The sequence below is a fragment of the Lynx rufus genome, unplaced genomic scaffold (genome assembly GCF_022079265.1).
Source record: "Lynx rufus isolate CCGP_SWC_20201006 ecotype Redwood Valley unplaced genomic scaffold, mLynRuf1.p SCAF_6, whole genome shotgun sequence".
In the NCBI taxonomy this organism is placed as follows: Eukaryota; Metazoa; Chordata; class Mammalia; order Carnivora; family Felidae; genus Lynx; species Lynx rufus.
Genome location: NW_025814878.1, coordinates 104,504,768 through 104,514,224, shown reverse-complemented (window position 1 = coordinate 104,514,224; position 9,457 = coordinate 104,504,768).

Genomic DNA, 9,457 nt, shown 5'->3' with positions numbered 1-9,457 from the left:
CTGGGTCTTTGGCATTTATGAGCAATGCTACCAAATCCATTTCCTCCTGCCTCTCTTTTATTCCTTCAAATCGTATTTACTGGGCCAGCTACCACGCTAGGGGCACGGATGCTGTTATAAATAAGATGATTCTGCTCCTCAACGATCTGGTGAGGGTGGGCAGGCGAGGAGTCACAGAAACAGTCTATAAATCTGTCAGTAGAAAGATACATAAGACGTGAGCGGGCATCTGATCCAGCTTGGCTGAATCTGGGGTCTTCTCTTGACCTGACCTCTTGGTAGCCCCATAAAGAATGGGCAGGAGAAGACAGAACAGGGAGGGGGGGAGGTTGAAGTAGATGGTCCAGGCGGAAGGGATGGTATGAGCAAAGGTATGAGAGGGGACTCAGGTGCATAGGGGTGAGGGATATTGACAGGAGAGGGGCAGGGTTAGCTTACAGGGAGTCTGCAATGCCAAGAGGCTCTGGCCTGTTGGGGATGAGCAGCATTTGAGGGGTTTTAAAAGGAGCACCCCAGCAGTGGGTCAGGAGGCAGGGAGGCCCAAAGGAGGCTGTTGCACCCCTCCAGGGGGAGGTGCTGAGGGGGTGGTGGTGACTTCTGCCTCTCCTGGCTACATTGTGAGGAAGACAGAAGGCAAGGCCCCTGACCCACAGAGCTTTTGGTCTAGCGGCCACGCATCACACCTGCCGGCTTTTCCATTGGTTAACACAGAATCCACACCATAGCCCCGTGAGATAGAGGCTCTTGTCATCCCAAGTGAATATTTGCTGGAGCCTTCTAAACTGGCCTCCCAATTCTCCTCTCGCCACCGCCCCCCCCCCCTTAAGTTGATTCTCACACAACAGCCAAAGTGAGCCTGTTAAACTGTGAGCCAAATCATGTCACCATTTGGCTCAAAACTCTGCAGAGACTCTATTTTACTCAGAGGAAAAAACAAAAGTTTACACAACAGCCTGAAAAGGCCCAGTACTCTCCGGGCAGCCTCTACCTCCCTGCCTCTATGACTTCTGATCTGCCTTGGTCACTCAGCTCAACTACACTGGCCTCTCTGTTCCTCAGACTGCAGGCGCTCTCCCACCTCAGGGCCTTTGCACAGGCTGTCCCCTTTTCTTGGAGCACTCTTCTCCTAGATGGGGCAACGTGTGGCTCTCTTACTTTCAGTCTTGTTACCTTTTCAGTGAGGCTACCTTGACCACTGCGTTTACAATCAACACCCCTTCCTCACTCTGCACTTGGATGCTCCTTTTCACCATCCCTTCTTTTTTCTTACAGCGTGTGCCATCTTCTCGCTTACTCTAGAACTGAGAGGTCTAGTAGAACTGTAATGTGAGCCACATGTGTAATTTGAAATTTTCTAGGAGCCAGATTTAAAAAGTTAAAAAGAAACAGGTGAAATTAATTAAAAAAAACACTTTTTTTAGGGCATTTATTTTTTGAGAGAGAGAGAGAGAGAGAGAGAGCAGGGGAGGGGCAGAGAGAATACTAAGCAGGCTCTGCACTGGCAGCTTAGAGCCCGATGTGGGGCTCGAACCCACGAGGTCATGTCCTGAGCCGAAATCAAGAGTCAGACACTCAACTGACTGAGCCACAGGCACCCCCGGGAGAAATTAATTTTAATAATATATTTTACTTAACCCCAACATATCTAAAAATACCATTCCAACATTTAATCAATATAAAAATTATTAAGGAGAGATTTCACTTTTGTGTGGTACAAAATCTCTGAATCTGCTGTGTATTTTGTTCTTATCACACACCGCAGTTGGGAACAGCCACATTTCAAGGGCTCAATATACACATGTGGCTAGTGGCTACCATTTTGGACCACATGGCTCTAAAATTTACTTTCTCTTTTGTCTGCCTCCCCCCTGACCCCCCACCACTCCCACTGGAATGCAGGCCACTCGAGGGCAGAGACTTTTGTCTGTTTTGTTCATCATTGTACCTCCAGCACCTAGAACAGTGCCTGGAACATAATTCATCCTCAGTTCACGTTTTTCAAGTGACTGTAAAACTGAGGCCTGGTGACTGAGGGTTTCATACCAAGGCTGTGGAGGTGAGTGAGGCCAGCAATGGTGGGGGTGGTTGGTGGAGGGGCTGACAGGTAGAGATGTGAACAGGGCTGGCAAAGAGGGGACTCAGAGTAGGTGGTAGGGATTAGGGTCAGAGGCCTGTTGGTCAATGCCAGGCACTGTTTCCTTCTTTTAGCCACCCTGGGGATGGGGCTCATTATTTCTGCTTGGCAGATGGGAAGCAGGAGGCTCAGAGAAGGTAAATAGCATGCCCGAATTTATGCACAGCCAGTAAATGGTCAAGCCAGAATTTAAACCAGCTTTCCTGACTCCAATTCTAGTGCTCTTTCCACCACACCATGGTTGCCCCAGGCTAAGGCAGAGCATCAACAAATAAAAATGAATCGTCTAGACTGAATACAAACAGCCAGAAGAAAAGTGGGACAGGGGGAGGATGTGGTGGTGGCCAAACCCAGGCTGAAATCCAGAGTTCCCCAAGTGTGGTAAGGCAAGGCAAGGCAAGATATGTCTCTAGGGGCTGGGGCTTGTCATTGGAAGATCCGAAACCTAAGCACGAAAGAAATTGCAACATGTAGCCTTGGAGGAGAGAAGCAGTCTTTAAATAGACTATGGGGAAAAGAAGGCTAAAATGAAAATACTGCATCCCCCGGTTGTATAAGACCTGCTCATCCCCCACCCCAGAGGAAGGCCCAGTGCCAAGCTATCCCTGCTCATCTCCCCCTCGGGATTCACACCCTCCCCTCTGGCCTGACCACTTTTTTCCCTGGACATATCCACTTCCCTCCTGCAAGGAAGGTGGGTAGATTTATACAGACCTTGGTGATTCTGCATCAGTTTCATGTTAAGACCATTTTGGTGGCCTGTGTGCAAACATGGCTGCCAACTGTTCTTCCCATCCCTGTGCACACGTGTCGCTCCTCCCATCAAGAAGTAGAGTCTGTTTTCCTCCTTTGAATCTGGGCTGGCCGTATGACTTGCTTTGACTAGGAGGATGTGCCGAAAGAGCTGTTCTTAGACTTTTAGCCCTAGACTTTCAGGGACATTACAGTTTCCATTTTGTCCTCTTGGAAGGCAGCCGCCATGTTGTAAGGAAGCCCAACTACCATGTTGGAGAGAAAGGCCATGCAGAGAGACAGAGAGAGGCTGAGGCAGGAATGCTTCCCAGCTATTCCAACCACCCCAGGCTGAGGCACCAGACATATGAGCGAGGTCATTTTGGATTCTCTAGGCTTAAGGGAGCTGCTCTTGCCAACAACCATCTGTTGCCCAAATGTACACAGTTGTGAACAAATACATGGACTGTTGCTGTTTCAAGCTGTGAAGTTTTGGGATGGGTGTTACCTAGCGATTATAAATCATCCAACTAAACCATCACATCCTAGTGCTTGGACCTTTGTCCGTTCCTATCCATAGGGTTTTATTGGTATGTGTGATGGTCTCAGGGGGTAGAGCGAGGTTCAAGAAAGGAGGGATGTAGATATAACAGAATCAGAGACCAGGGGTCTGCCCTGGTAGGAAGCCTGGTGGGAAGAGTCAGGACAAGTGCTGCCCCAGGCAGGACAAAGTATTGTCCAATTTTGGGGGTGAGGAGAGCAAGTCAGTTCTAATGAGATCTCACCGGGAGAAAGTGGGCCTCATCTACAGCATGAGGGGAGAGGCTAGAGGATAAGAACAGGCTGAGAGAGAAGCATGAGGAATTTGAAGGAAAAACCTGTGGCATCTTTTCCTTCCCTTCCCTCCTTTCTCCCTCCCATCCTCAAGCATTTATGGAATACCAGGCATATGTGCTGTGCCTGGTATAGAATGACCTCTCTTTCACTAGGGGTGGCTTTAGCATAACACCAGCCTAGAGATGGGGGGTGGAGGAGGTGATCCTTGAGAGGCCCTGCAGGGCTGGACTCAGAATTGTTGGGAGAGAGACAACTCAGCCACATCCACGGGACATCATCCATCAGGACTCGGGAAATAGGGGAGGGGAGGGAAGGAATCAGTAAATATTTATAATATTTATAATCTGCCTGGAAAGGGAAAATGCAAGGCAAAGATAGGACCTGGCTGAGCATCTGCAGAGGAAGGGATGGAAGCCAATCGGAAGGGGGAAGAGCTCGAACGGCGGGGAGCAGTTGTTCAACGGCAAAGGAACCATCAGGCCTAGGAGCCTATGGAAGGAGGGTGGGGCCTGGGTCTCCTCAGGACAAGAGGGCTGAGATCTGAAACAGATTTTAAAAGGTCATTTTTGCCTTTTTTTTTGAAAGTTTATTTATTTATTTTGAGACAGAGAGAGAGGAAGGGAGGGAGGGAGAGCACAAATGGGGGAGGTGCAGGGAGAGAGAGAGAGAGAGAGAGAGAGAGAGAGAGAGAGAGAGAATCCCAAGCAGGCTCCGTGCTGTCAGTGCAGAACCCGACCCGGGCTCAAACTCACAAGACTGTGAGATCATGACCTGAGGTAAAATCAAGAGTTGGACACTCAACCGACTGAGCCATCCCGGTGCCCCGGTTGTATTTGCCTTTGATGGTGGCGGGGTGGAAGGGGGGTAGCCTATTAATGAAAGAAGTAAAGTACTGCCCTCAGGTAGCTCCCAGTCTGAGGGGGTGACATGGCCCTTGCCCTCAGGTTGCGCCCTGTCCTCACAGAACTTCTGGTCTCGGGGAGGAGACAGAAGCCCTTCCAGCAGACGTTTCGTTGTCGATTAAGATGGAAACCACTCTCAAGAAGGCACTCCCTTGCCTTCATCTGGCCTGGTAGATGTTTGGAATCACCGGGTATCCGTGTCTGAGGAACTCTTTTCAGGGTCTGCACCCTTCTCCTTCTCTCTTCTCCCAACACACATTTACAGTCCCGCAAGGCTTCTCTTCCCACTTGTTAAGAGGCGAGCATAGCTCACCAGCCTGGGCCCTGACACACATCCCCTGTCAGCCTCTGGGTCTGGCTCCAAGTGGGACAGAAGCCAGCATGTGTCCTCCTCCTGGGGCCCTGCTTGTCTCCTCTGCTGGGGAGGTCTGAGAACCCCATTCACCACCTCCTCAGGCTGCAGGGAGACAGTGTCCCTGTTCCCCACCCTGTTTACAGCTATGCCATCATCGTAGGACTGGAAGTCTCTTGAGGCAACGGAGTGATGGTCTGTGAGGCCCTGCCTGGTGCCTCTGCAGAGCCCATCTGGGTTGCCCTGAGCCCCACCAAGACTTTGGACAGATCTAGGTTAGAATCCTGTGTCTGCCACTGGCTAAATTTCTTCTCTGGGCCTTAACTTTCTCTTCTCTAAGATGGGGACAATCACACCAGCATTGTGAGGTGGTGTTGATGTGTGAAAGCTAATATAGTGCTCAAGGTTGTGCTCAAAGCCGGTCTTTCTAATTATGCTGTTATGTCTAGTCCCCACGTCAGTGCCCTTTTCTTCTCTGAGTTCCTACTTTGGTATAATTTGGTTGTTTTTCTCCCTCCTCACTTTTAAAATTTTAAACTGAAATCCCATAGCTGGGGTTTATACCAATCTTTGTTAAGTTTAGGGCCTTCCTCTCTCACTGAGGAGTGAGGCAAGCCAGGGCAGATTCAGCCCAGAGCCCAGGAGTGGAGAAGCTGGGTTGTCCTGAGGGGAGGGAGGGTGTGGAGAGAGACCTCCTGGCCAGGGATGATGCCCTGTGGCTCCAAACCCAGGGCCAGGCGCAAGGTGGGCATGCCATCAGTATTTGAGAAGTTAATGAGCCAATGAACAGGACCAGAGCACAAGGCCATTCTCGCCCTGTTCCCCCAAACACACCAAGAGCCTCCAGTCTGAAAGAGGATGCCTGTGTCCACCCTTCTCTACACAGCTGGGCTTTGGGCAGAAAACCTGGAGGCCTGAGGCAGGGCTGCCCGGGCCGGCTGCTCTCAAACCGTTCCCAGCTCACATCTGAGGGGTCCACAGTGGAGGAGGCTCTCGGAGGTCCATCTCAGAAGCACCCCGAGATTACAGTCCTGTTGTTCCAGGATCTTTGGGGGACAAGGTTTGTGGTACAGGTATGGGGAAAGATCTCTGGGATTGGGGCAGGGAGAGGAAGGCTTTCCCTGGGACTCTCAGAGCTGGAAGCTTCCATTTCCCAAGGAGGCCGCAGGAGGATGTCTTCTGGGGAAATATTCAGGGAGAGGGTTCGAGGCTCTTTTTGCCTCTGACAAAGGAACCTGCATCCCCACTCTAGATCCCTCTGCTCCCTTCCCTTAGGCTTCCCTCCCAGCGAATCCACCCTTACTCCCCTTCATCCGGCTTGAGAAAGGGAGAGGGTGGCTGGGCCTGCATTTAGGGCGTGCTGAGGCTAGGATCGGTGGGGGAAGGCCTTCCGCTGGCAGGACACCCTCGAGGCATCCTCTCACCCAGGGCTAGACAGGTCTTCCTCCACACAAGCACATCCACAGGCTCGCACACATGCAAGTGTGACAGGGGTCACCCCTCCCAGTCACGGGGCGGCCGCCTGGTTGGGTAAGGGCTCCCAGGGCAGGGGCTGTGAGGCCCAGCTGAGGGATCTGGCTTCTCAGGATGAGCCCCTGTGGGGCTGGGGGGGGTGGAGGGGGGGGTGCTGACCTGGCTCTAATTCTGTGACCCAGAGCTGTCCTGTGGGAGCGACTGACTATTCTGCAATAGTCACCTCATGGATATTAATAACCTTCTATCTGGCAGCCACAGAATTGATAACGCCTGGTCACTTCTGGTCCTGCCTGGCCTGACCGTCTGGGTTCAAATCCCAGCTGCTAATTCTGCGTCCCCGCTGTCCAAAACCCAAACCTAAAACATAGCTCCAACCCTGACAGCCTCTAAATCGCATCACAGGGCAAAATTACCTTTTTGAGCCTCAGTCGTTGTCTGTTAAACAGGTACCATGACTTGGGGCGCCTGGGTGGCTCAGTCGGTTGGGCTTCCGACTTCGGTCCAGGTCATGATCTCACGGTTCGTGAGTTCGAGCCCCATGTCGGGCTCTGTGCTGACAGCTCAGAGCCTGGAGCCTGCTTTGGATTCTGTGTCTCCTCTCTCTCTGACCCTCCCCCGTTCATGCTCTGTCTCAAAAATAAATAAACATTAAATAAAAATTAAAAAACAAAAACCAGTACCATTACACCTAAGGATCAGAGAAATGTGATCCCTGGGGGAAGGGTGAGTGACTGGCATGTTGTGAGTGCCCAGAAAAGGTCGTCAGTTGTCACTATCGTGACTGGGCACAGGGTGGTGGGAAGAGAGCATTGGGATCCAACAGAGCCTGGCTCCGCTTTTCCCATCAGTAGCATTTTCTGGCTATCTGACCCCAGGCAAGTCATTGACCTCTCTGGGCCTCATTGTCTCTACCTGTGAAATGGGCACGATACTACCTTTCTCCAAGGTGTTAATGTGGATTAAGTTAGATAAGGGAATATAAAGTGATTACCACTTAAGGGGGGGCTCAATAAATATAGTACTTGTTGAATGAAAGAATGAACATGAATCACACTGCTCTGTCAGGGTCCCAAAGGGGTGGGACAGATTCTCCGTCATCAGCCCGGGTGCTCCCTGAGGAAGGGGGTGCAACTTCTGGGCTTGCTTCCTTGAGGCTCATCTACAGAACCCAACGAGGCTCAGCATTTCAGATGATTTATTCCCTTGGTCCGTATGGAATGCGGAAACAGCCCGTGTAGAAACCCACAAGGGAAGACAGAAACAGCTTTTCCTTTCCTCTTAGTAACGGGGGACAAGCAGGGCCTGGGACCCAGCCCTTAGCTCTGCTCCCGGGCCTGGGAGAGGGGATGTTTGTGCCCGCAGAGGTTATGAGAGCATCAGGGCATGCCTTCCTGGTGAGGCCAGTGGGCTCACCCCCTTTCCTTCTGGCTGTGGCTGCTTCAGCCACACCCTTGGCACTGCCCAACTCTAGCAGCCATACTAAAAGCCCAAACTGTGGGGGAGGGAGGCGTGTTGGGGGCTGCAGGGAGGAAGGAGGGCAGAAGAGACATGAGCGGGGCGGGGTGGGGGGGGGGAAGAGCTCAGCTTGATGCTGGTAAAACCCTCCCCCAGGCCCCATGACTTCAGAGAAACTGCCCACAGATGCCGGTGGTGTGCCTGGCCCAGCCGTTGGTTTGTGCCTAAAAGGAAGTTTCCCCGAAGACTCTCTTATCTCAACCGGCCTGGTGCAGCTGCCGAGAAGGAACGAAGGAAACAATTTGCTCCCTGGCCCATCACCACATGCCCACTCCAAAGGCTCTTTCTGGCTTTCTGTGTCCCCGCCACACTTCTGAGGGAGGGAGGGGAGGCGGCTACTCAAGCTGGGGGTGTTTACGGGTCTGAGAGCTGCCTGCTGGCAGCTGAGAAGGTTCTAAGGGACTCTCGTTTCTGCCCCACCCCCCCTCCCGCCGAACAGTACCGGGTACCTGGAGACCTCAGCTTCTCCTGCTGTCCGTTAGTCCTACTGGTCAGCCTGGCCCTTTCATGCCACGTCAGTCCTGGACGTGGGGTTGCCCGACACAGCAAATAAAAACACAGGACGCTCAGTTAAATCTTTATTGTCTGAAATTCAAATCCAACTGAGCATCCTGTACTTAATCTGGCAACGCTACCTGAAAGGAGTGGCTGGAAACTTCCCCCTAGGTGATTCCTTCAGGTGCTTTGATGTTTCTCTCCTTCCTCCTCATCCTTCTTGTGGCTTTGCCAGTGAGGTTCCCGGTGTAGACACTGCATTTGGGTCCCTGTTCTGGGGATGTCCATAATTTCTGCCTGCAGAAAGCCATGTGAAACAAATCAGGAGCTGTCTGAGGGCAGAGGCAGGGTCTCCCTCCTCAGACTAGGGGCTCCCTGAGAGGGAGGGGCTTTGTGTCACCACTCCCCGGCCCCCCGCCCCCCGGCCCCATCAGACTGGAAGCCTCTGTTTCTCCTCCCCATCATGATCGGGACCATTCTCTGGAGGAACTGAAACTGACCCCCAGGCCTGACCCTTTCCGTAGGCTCAATAGTCTTGAGTGCTGGGGCCTGGGGGGAGTCCTGGCAGAGCCCGTTACTCAGCAAACCTCCATCTCCTCTCTTCTGATGGTCCGCCAGTGGTAATCCTCTCCCCCGGCCTTGTTTTTTCAGGCAGTGGTCTCAAGAAATCCCCGGGATCTGGAAGCTTACAGTGGAAATTCTGCTGTGGGAGCCTACTGAGCTCTGGCTGGGGCCAGGTCACAGAGCAGCCCTGTGACCTTGGGCAGGCTCTGGTTCCTCTTAGGGCCTCAATGTCTCTACAGGTACAATGGCAAGGTATCTAGCCTGCTGACCTTGGAGTAGTGTTTTCCAAACTGCAAACTGTGATCTGTCGGTGGGACATGAGGTCATTTTAGTGGTTTGCAACCAGTATTATGCTTTTTCTTAAATCTGAAAGAGAACAGAGGGGCACCTGTGTGGCTCAGTAGGTTAAGCATCTGGCTCTTGATTTCGGCTCAGGTCATGATTTCGAGT